Here is a 10,638-nt window from a genome sequence, read left to right on the forward strand (position 1 = left end):
TGTGTGTGTGTGTTTATTGGCTTATATAAAAAAGAATAACATTATACAAGTTTTCTAATGTCATTTGTATGTCACAAAAATAGCATAATAATTGTGGAAAAATATCTACAACATATGTTTCATTATTAGTGATCAATGTATAAGTTCTTGAGAGCCAGTGTGGTGTAGTGGTTAAGAGCGGTAGTCTCGTAATCTGGGGAACCGGGTTCACGTCTCCGCTCCTCCACATGCAGCTGCTGGGTGACCTTGGGCTCATCACACTTCTCTGAAGTCTCTCAGCCCCACTCACCTCACAGAGTGTTTGTTGTGGGGGAGGAAAGGAAAGGAGAATGTTAGCCGCTTTGAGACTCCTTAAAGGGAGTGAAAGACGGGATATCAAATCCAAAACTCTTCTTATGAATTGGTTTAAACAATTAGGAAGAAGAAGAAGAAAAAGAAAAAGAAAAAAGAGGGAGAGGGGGGAGTGGCAAGCGGGGTGGGGTCGGGTGGTTATGCTTCTCTTATTCTACTTACTGTATTTTTTGCTCTATAAGACACACTTTTCCCTTCCTAAAAAGTAAGGGGAAATGTGTGTGCGTCTTATGGAGCGAATGCAGGTGGGAGGCTCTGCTCAGTGCCGTGTGGAGCTCTTGGGGGCTTTTCCCCGGGGAAAGAGCACTTCACAGGCTCTTTAAAGGGAGCACGGGTCTTGGGGGAGCCTTAGACATGCGCAGGTTCTCCCGGGCAACAGGAGCCTTCATCCCGCTGCCGGGGGCTGCGTGTGGCTATCCCAGAAGCCAGGACAGCAAGTGGGATCACTGCGATCTCGCTTGCTGTCCTGGCTTCTGGGATTCAGAATATTTTTTTTCTTGTTTCCTCCTCCAAAAACTACGTGCGTTTTATGGTCTGGTGCATCTTATAGAGTGAAAAATACGGTAGTGTGTGTGAGGGGTTGTGTCAGCATTACTTGTATGAGTTCTCTTACTATTCACTTGTTGTATGGGGAATTATACTTAAAATTATATAGAACACAATAACTATACAGTGTTACCTTGGGTTACAGACGCTTCAGGTTACATATGTTTCAGGTTACAGACTCTGCTAACCCGGAAGTAGTACCTCGGGTTAAGAACTTTGCTTCAGGATGAGAACAGAAATTGCACGGCGGAAGTGGGAGGCCCCTTTAGCTAAAGTGGTACCTCAGGTTAAGAACAGTTTCCGGTTAAGAATGGACCTCCGGAATGAATTAAGTTCTTAACCCGAGGTACCACTGTATATGAAAATGAAAAATGGATATGTAGGTCAACATTTAATTACCGTAGAATCATTTTATCCAATTCATCTGAGCAGAAGCAACAACCACTGGACATGCACCCCAGATGATCTTAGGATTCAACATGCTAATTTCCAGCAAAGTTCTCACACTTGCAATTGCCAGTAGTGTGGCACCTCTGTTTTTGGTTCAATATAACAATTTAAACATTGTATATTTGTCTATTAAGGGTTTTCCCCCAAAGCTAAGTACAACAAAATAAAATACAGATACAGAAGTATGCAAAGGAACATAAATGAAACACAAAAATTTACTTTGCTGGGGGCAGCATGGAAGAAAAAGAAAAATTGATGTGCTCAGAAGGCATGTAAAAGGTGAGTTTAGGTAAGTGCATCAGTTAGACAAGCCATATTGTCAGAGCTGGCTCCGGGTCCCAGCTCACCAAGGACCAACGCTAGCCGATAGTACAGTATCAAAGTCTTTATTGAAGAATAGTCTCCATTTACAAGTCTCAGCGTCCCAGCTCTACGTCTGGACTTTAGACCGGCGAAGCTCTGTCTGGGTCTCCGCCCCCTGTGCACCAGCTCAAGACTCTAATCTTACTCCACCTCCTCCTTCTCTCTCTCTTCCTCTGGGTCTTACTACCCCCCGGGGTCTCATTCCTCCTGGACTCTTCTGACGCAGAGCTTGACCCCTCTGACTCCTCCCCCTCTCTTCGGCGGGCTTTAGGACCTGGCTCCTTACCCGGGCTGCCCACCTTGCCGCCCTCCTGCACATTTGAACTTGGCGCGCGCGCGCGTTTAACTTTCCGGATGACCGTTTCCTCGCTCCCTGACGAGGGCGTGGTCACTCCTGCCTCACGTTCTCCCTCTGCCTGCGCGCTCCCTGATCCCGATGCCTTGGACTCCTCCCCCCTACTGCACTCTGGGGGGGACGCTGGTCCGGATCTCCAGCTGCTACTCTCTGAGTCCCCTCCGGCCCCTTCTTCCCGAGGTGTCCCCCTGGGCACTCCCCTTGCCCTGACCATGGGGGCCCCTTTCTGTGAATCCTCCGAGTCACTGGAGAGACTCAGAGACCTCGGACTACTGTCGTCGCTGACATTTCCTTCAGACTCCTCCCCCTCGCTCTCCGTTTCCTCCCTCTCCTGTGACTCTGCTCCTGAACCCCTGACACATATGTTCTGAAAAACCATGGGTACAATTAAAAAAACCCACTTTTTTTCTTACAACAGCCTTCCAAGGTAGGCCAGTATCACTTTCCTAACATAGCAGTGAGGTGACTGAGACTGAGAGGGAAGGTTCTTGCATCAAGTCACAAAATACATAAGAAGCTGCCTCGATACTCGCTCAGAATATCTGAATGGAATTAAATCTATCTATTCCGAACAATACGCTAGATTGATAATTAACAATACTTTAACGGAAAGAATTGAGATAACAAAGGGGACAAGGCAGGGCTGCCTGCTATCGCCATTATTATTCATAACGACACTAGATGTTCTGCTGCAAAAAATAACTGAAACCAAAAGAGTAAAAGGTATAGAAATTGGTTTAAAAGAATACAAATATAAAGCTTTTGCAGATGATGTAGTGTTGACGTTGGAACAACTAATAAATAGTTCAATTGAGGCAATGGGAAAAATAGAAGAATATGGTCATCTTGCTGGATTTAAACTTAAAAGCAAAACGAAACTACTAACAAAAAACATGGATAGTAAAGAAATAGAAGAGTTACAAATGAAAACAGGACTAACAATTGCAAAAAAAGTAAAATACTTGGGGTATGGCTAACGACAAAAAACATCAACTTATATAAAGATAATTATGAAAAGGTGTGGACAGAGATTAAACAAGACCTGGAAATTTGGACCAGAATGAAATTATCGTTGATGGGCAGAATTGCTGCTATTAAAATGAACGTGCTCCCGAAACTGTTATTCTTATTCCAGACCATTCCTATTATATGTGGAACAAAACAATTTGACATCTGGCGAAAATGTATTTCTAAATATATCTGGCTGGGAAAGAAAACTAGGATCAAATATAAAATCCTGACTGATGCAAAAGAAAGAGGTGGATTCTCCCAACCAGATCTAAAAATTTATTATGAAGCATCTTGTTTTTGTTGGTTGCGTGATTGGATACCATTAGACAATGAGGAGGTACTAGATTTAGAGGGATTCGATAATAGATACAGGTGGCATGCCTACCTGTGGTACGGAAAGACAAAAGTTCACAGAGGGTTTCTGCACCACATCATTAGAAAATCCTTGTATGAGGTATGGACTAGACATAAAAATCTATTAGAACGTAAAATTCCGTGTTGGGTCTCACCATTAGAAGCATTTGCAGTAAAAAAGAAAAACATGGGAAAGGACCAATAGAGAGCTATTGGTGGAAGTGGATGGTAAATTAAAGTTAAAATCATTCAAAGAATTGAGAGGGAAATTAACCAATTGGTTATAATACCACCAATTACAAGATATCTTTAAGAAAGACAATAAAAGCAATGGTTTTAGTAACATCCAATCAAAGATTAAGACAGAACTACTGGGTAGTAATAAGAAAATTATATCAAAAATGTATAAGGTACTACTAGAGTGCAAAACAAAGGATGAGGCGGTAAAGAGTGTGATGATAAGATGGGCACAGGATCTGGGTCATAATATTGATTTTGAGAGGTGGGAGGTAATGTGGAATAAAACAATCAAATTTACGGCATGTGTGGCACTTAAAGAAAATTTAATGAAAATGATGTACCGTTGGTACATCACACCAAGTAAATTAGCCAAAATGTATAGAAGCCAAGATAAATTATGTTGGAAATCTGGAGAAGAAGAAGGGAATTTCCTACATATGTGGTGGACTTGTACCAAAGTTAAAATCTTCTGGGATACTATTTATAATGAATTTTAAAAGTTCAATACCTTTTAAAATTCATTATAAATAGTAAAAAGCCAGAAGTATTTTTATTAGGATTAATTGACGAGGAAATCCACCAAAAAGATGTTAACCTATTCATGTACTCCACAATGGCAGCAAGAATCCTCCTGGCCCAAAGATGGAAACAGCAAGAGCTCCCCACTCTAGACGACTGGCAGATAAAGATGGTAGAGTACGTGGAACTGGCAAAGTTGATGGAGAAAATTAGGAACCGACCCGCTGAAAGATTTCAAAGGGACTGGAGCAAATTTATAAATTATTTGAAAGAAAGTTGTAAACACCTAAAAACGTTTGTAACATTAACGTGAAATGTTTTGTAATGTGGAAAGAAGGAGCTAATTTACAAATGAAAGGGTGATTGTTAAATGATTATATATGGTAAAGAAGTGATTATAGAAATGTGACAAATATGTTAAAATAATAGGAAAGTCAGAAAGAGTGATGGAAGGAAGTTGATACTCGTTTGGAGTAGTAATGTAAGCTTGGGATATGTATTATAAAATGAAATGAAATATGGAAAACTCAATAAAAATCATGATTTAAAAAACAACAACAGAATATCTGTCCGCATAGCCCTGATGGGGTCTCAGGGAGTGACAATTCTTCCCTAGAGATGCCAGGGAAGGGACCTGGGACCTTCTGCATGCCACTGAGCTACAATGTTTTCCCCTCAAATACATAAATATGTGGTGAAGAGATTTGTCATTTGAAGAGAGAATTTTCCATGTTTGTGTACTGATAATCTGATCAAGTGACCAGAGCCTGATTTCATGATGGCTCAAGATAGACTCAGCAGACCATTGGGGGTTGGGGTGTAGCATGAGGACACAGCCCAGGAAAGCCTGTTACTGTGGTTTCAGCTGACAATGACAGTCAAGGCCAAAGAAACAGATGCTCAGACTGATACAAAGTAATGTGACCATGGCATGTGTTGCCTCACCACTTGTATCATGTATCTCAGAAACAAAGGAAGCCGACACCATTCTATGTGGCCAAAGAATGGAAATGGAGATAAGCACAGCTGTGGTCACCTTGTCAAATATCAACACAGCAGTCTGTTTGTCTTATGCCCGCTCTAGCTGTCAGCTGAAATGTCCTGTGCTGCTATTATGTCATCCTGGCCCCCCAAAAGGTAGCCTGAGCTTGTCTTTTGTCATCATGAAATTTCTCCCCATAGGGCAGAGCCTGCTGTTAAGTAGAGAGAGGCGACCACCCAATGAGGCAGAATGTTGGAAGATTCAGGACACCTAAAAGGAGGTACTTTTTCATGCAGCACATACTTAAACTGTGGAACTCCCTTCCACAAGAGGCAATGATGGTCACCAGCATGGATGGCTTTAAAAGAGGATTAGGCAAATTCATGAAGGATGGCTGCTAGCCAGGATGGCTCTGCTCTGCCTCCACAGTCCTTCTCAATTCCCAGTGCTGGAGACACGGGAGGGGAGGGGCCTCTTGTGCTTGAATCCTGCTTGTGGGTTTCCCACAGGCATCTGGTTGGCCACTGTGAGAATGGAATGCTGGACTAGATGGACCTGATCTTACATTTTTATGGCTGTTCCAGGTGGCAAATGCTGTGAGTCAGGCAGAGGCGGGACTAGCTGCTCCAGCACCCAGAGTGGTGCACATCTGTGCACCCAGGGGTGGGGGGAGCCGCCCACAGAGGCAGCGCGGTGAGCATCCCATGGGGCAGGGCAGTGAGCACAGGGGCGCCAACACCCATGGTGAGCGTCCCAGGGGGGCGACACAGCAATGTATGACACCCGGGGCGGAGAGCCCGTGGAGTGAGGCAGTGGCAACTGGATGTTGGAGAATGGAGGCTTGCATCCCAGATGGCCTAAGCTAGCCTGCTGCCCTCAAACGTAGTAGAGGGCAGTGGAAGGAAGATTCAGCTATCTGTCTGTTCAGCTGCCTCTGTACGTGGACTAGGGGTGGTGTGGGCCTTTATCAAATCCTTTAGGTCAGGCAGCAGTATATCTTGGACCAGTTCCGCTGGAAGGGCAATACCCTAGAAATTAATGAATGGTAAGATTTTGAATATTGGGCGTTTAAAGAAGATTGAAGGCCAGTGGAAAAATGCAGGCTAAGCTTTATTTCCAAGCCAAGACCTCACCTGGGATAAAGGTGTTAACATGACCAGACTCTCCACGTGTCCCTATTTTTCAGGGACAGTCCCAGAATTACAGAAGCCATCCCAGTTTTTGATTTGATCCTGGAATGTCCCATTTTTCCTTAGGACGTGACATTTTTCATTGGAGAAATGATGAATGGAGTTAGGCAACTCCTGAGCCAAGGAGATAAGTAACTAGACAACCTTTAAAAGACATCTGAAGGCATCCCTGTGTAAGGATTTTTTCAAAATGTTTAATGTTTATGTTTTTAAATAAGACAACCCAGTCAGATGAGCGAGGTATAAATAACATATTATATTATATTGCATTGCATTGCAATATATTATAATATAATATTTCTGCTGTTGCACGAACAAGTATTCGGCGACCCACTCGTGCCAGTCTCCCCGGTCCAGAAAAGAACATCCCTGTTTTCATCAGAGAAATGTTGGAGGGTATGCATGATGAATGGTGTTGATGGCCCATCTAAGAGGATGAATATTGGGCCTGGACAGACAGACAGAGCCTGGACAGACAGAGGTTGCCATTTGTAAAAGGAAAATTCCTGGACTCACTTGGATTGCCAAACAAAGACAAGAAAACAGGAGCAAAACAGCAGCCAGTAGGGATTCATCTTTATTCAAAAGTGTTGCTATAGGACTCCCACCCAACCGCATGGGAGAAGCAGTCCTAAACAAAGGAAGGTTTTTACTTTTATCAGGTTCCAAAAGTTACTAGTAACACCCCTAAAACTACATCACACTTACATCCTAAGTACATCACACTTTGGGAGGATCTGGGTGCAGTAACCTGAGCATCAGGGCTTGCCCCCACCCTTCCCTTGACCTGCACCATGCACCCATCAAGTGATACGTTTCCCCGTTTCCCAGCCAAGTTAATCACACCCTTTTGCCTTGATCTGGGTTTGCTATTATTTATGGAATGGCTACCTGTCTGGCACCCAGGTGTCAGGATGCCAGAGGGGCTGCTGTGCACATGGGTTCATGTTTTAGGGATTGTTGAACAGTGGGTAGACATAGCAGATGACACAGTGATTCTTCCAAAGCAGCTCTTTATTTGTAAGCTGGACAGAACTGAACAGCAAACAGGGGGGATGTGTTGCACGAACAAGTATTCGGCGACCCGCTCGTGCCAGTCTCCCCGGTCCAGGCGCACCAGTGCCTCTTTTGCCGAGCGCACCATTCTCTCCGCTTGCCCGTTGCTGGATGGATGAAATGGTGCCGTTAGGGCATGGCGGATGCCCAGTCCCAAAAGATACCGCTCAAAAGTGCCTGACGTGAACTGGCCTCAATTCTTGGCACGCTTGACAGGCGGACACCCAGGCAGTGATGGCATCGTCATGTTAGGCCACCAGACGTAACACCGAGCCAACGCCTTCATTTTGACAATTTCCAGGTGGCCAACGTGCAGAGCCTCCAGGACGCGTTGACGGAGTCTTTGAGGAATCACGACGCGGACTCCCCACAGCAGACAGCCGCGATGAGCTGAGAGTTCATGTTGTCTGGTTGCGAAGGGCTGGAACTCCGATGCAAAAGGCCCTTGTGGCCACCCCCTCCACACCCAGTTGAGCACACAGCTGATGGTGCGATCCTGGGCAGATGCGGAGGCCACAGTGGCAGCCGATACAGGCGCTGCCGGAAGATCCTCAATCAGGAGGAGCGATGAAGCTGGAGCCGGGTCTTCCACAAACACTGGAAGAGGGCAACGGCTGAGGGCGTTGGCATGGCCCATCGATTTCCCCGGGCGATGGATGAGCCGGTAGTGGTAGGCAGCCAGGAAAACAGTCCATCGCAGCATGCGCAGCGAGAGGATCGGTGGAGTTGGACGATCACCGGCGAGGAGGCCCAGGAGCGGCTTGTGGTCAGTGATGAGGTCAAAAGGCCTGCCGTAGAGGTATTCATGGAACCTCTTCACTCCAGCCACAAGTGCCAGTGCCTCCTTGTTGAGCTGGCTGTAATTCCGTTCAGTCAGAGATAGCGTCCTGGAAAAGTAGGCGAGCGGTGCTTCTCTTCCATCTGAAAAACGGTGACTAAGGACAGCACTGATGCCAAAAGGTGAGGCGTCGCAGGCAAGGACCAGCGGCCTGGCTTCACTGTACTGTACCAGCACACTGTCCGATGAAAGGAGAGCCTTGACCGCGTTGAAGGCCGCCATCTCCCGATGACCCCAGGACCAAGGCATCTTTGTGCTGAGGAGTTGGTGAAGAGGCTCAGCCACCGTGGCTTTGTGGGGCAGGAACATGTTATAAAAGTTCAGCAGCCCCAGGAATGCCTGCAACTCTGTCTTGTTCTTTGGGATGGGGGCCTGCTGGATAGCGCGGATCTTGGATGTGGTCGGGTGAAGGCCGGAGGTGTCAATAAGATAGCCCAGGAACACTACCTGTGGAACGGCGATCTGGCACTTCTCCCTCTTTACCTTGAGCCCGGCCTCTTGGAATCTGGTCAGCACGGCACGGAGGCGCTCGAACAGCTGCTGGTGTGAGTCTGCTTAGCGAAGACCTTACCCTCACCCAGGGAATGCAGCAGGTGTTGGACAACAGGAACCGGATAAGCGTGCTGCAGTGCCTTGTTGATTGTGCACTTGTAGTCAGAGCAGATTCTCACCGACCCGTCTGGCTTGACAGGCGTGATGATGGGGGTTTCCCACTTGGAGTGGTCAACCGGCTCCAAAACTCCTTGGGCGATTAGCTTGTCCAGTTGTTTGTCCACCTTAGCCTTGAGAGCAAAGGGAACCTGGCGTGGCTTTAGCTTGATGGGGGCGACTTGTGGATCAAGGCTAAAGGAGATGGGCGTACCTGTATATTGCCCCAAAGTGCCATCAAAAACCTCGGCAAAGACCAGACCCTCAGTCTCTGCGTTAGAGATGCCGGTGACTTCCAGGCCGAGGGCATCAAACCAATCTAGCCCTAGGAGGCTTGGCCGCTGACCTTCAACCACCACCAGCCGGAGCAGGCCCGAAAAATCCTTGAAGGCGATCCGGAACCGGCCAACGCCTACCATGGGAATGTTGTTTCCCTGGTAGTCTCTCAGGTGTATGCCGTGAGAGTCGAGTTGCCTTTTGGACACTCTGGGTACCAGTCTTTTGATGGTGCTCCAAGACACGATGGACAGGGCAGACCCAGTGTCGATCTCCATGTCACATGGAGCTCCTTCAATGAGCACCGTGACGTTCAGCTTACGTCGCATAGGTGAGTTGGTTTGGTCAATTGTGGTTCCAGACTGGCAGCGGCAGTTGGTGAGAGCGAAACAGCTTTCCTTGGCAGACTGGAGTGAAGACTTGGACTTGTGAGTCGGTGAAGGGGGGGTGTCAGACGGAGCCGATCGGCAGACCTTAGCGATGTGGCCCCTTCTGGAACACTTCCGACAGATGGCGTCTCTGAATCGACACTTGGCACGGGAATGGTTGCCTCCGCAGCCTGCACATTCCGGTTGGCCCTTGGAGTTCTGTTGGAACTTCCTGCGCTCCCGCTTTGTCTGGTGCACGTCATCGTCTTCACTGGAGGATGCCTCATCACTGCTGGCCTCTTTGTGATGCACTGGAAATGGCTTCCTAGCAAGACGCGGGTGGTGGACTTGCGGATCTCCTGGGTGGAGTGTTCAGCAGCTTCCGAGGCCACAGCCTCCTCAATGGCTTCCTGTAGCGTGAGGTCTGGCTAGGCAAGGAGACGCCGTTGCAGATGGATGTCCCGGACCCCGCAGACAATTTGATCCATCAGGGCATCGTCTAACTCTCGGAACTCGCAGTGCATTGCAGCCTGTCGCAGGGCGGTGGTGTAGTTGTTGATTGACTCCCCCTCTGCCTGGTTCCAGTGGTAGAACGCATGGCGTGCAGCAATCTTGGATGGCTTTGGTGCGTAGTCGTTGCGGAGCTTCTCTTGGATCGTGTCCCACGGTGTTGCCTGGACTGCTTCAGGCGCAACCAATGCTCGGGCCGTCTCAAACACCTCAGGCCCACAGAGGCTGAAGAATAGGCCCCACTTACGCTCCTGTGATACTTGCGTCAGCTCGTTGGCTTGGAGGTAGCAGTCGAACCGAGCGAGGTAGGAGTCCCATGATTCAGAGGCTGGCGCAAATGGCAGTAGAGGCACAAGTGAAGCCATGATTCCGATGCCGGCGTGAAGGGCGATGGATGGAACACCGAGCTCTAGCCAGAATAGTCAGCTCTGAATTGGTTCTGTTCAGTGATTTCGCTCAGTGATTCAGCTCAGTTCAGAGGATGTGCTCTGATGTCCACTGATCCCATCCTCGTCGCCAGTGTTGAATAGTGGGTAGACATAGCAGACGACACAGCAATTCTTCCAAAGCAGCTCTTTATT

Source organism: Podarcis tiliguerta (genome assembly GCF_965153285.1).
Source record: "Podarcis tiliguerta genome assembly, chromosome: 14".
Taxonomy (NCBI): Eukaryota; Metazoa; Chordata; class Lepidosauria; order Squamata; family Lacertidae; genus Podarcis; species Podarcis tiliguerta.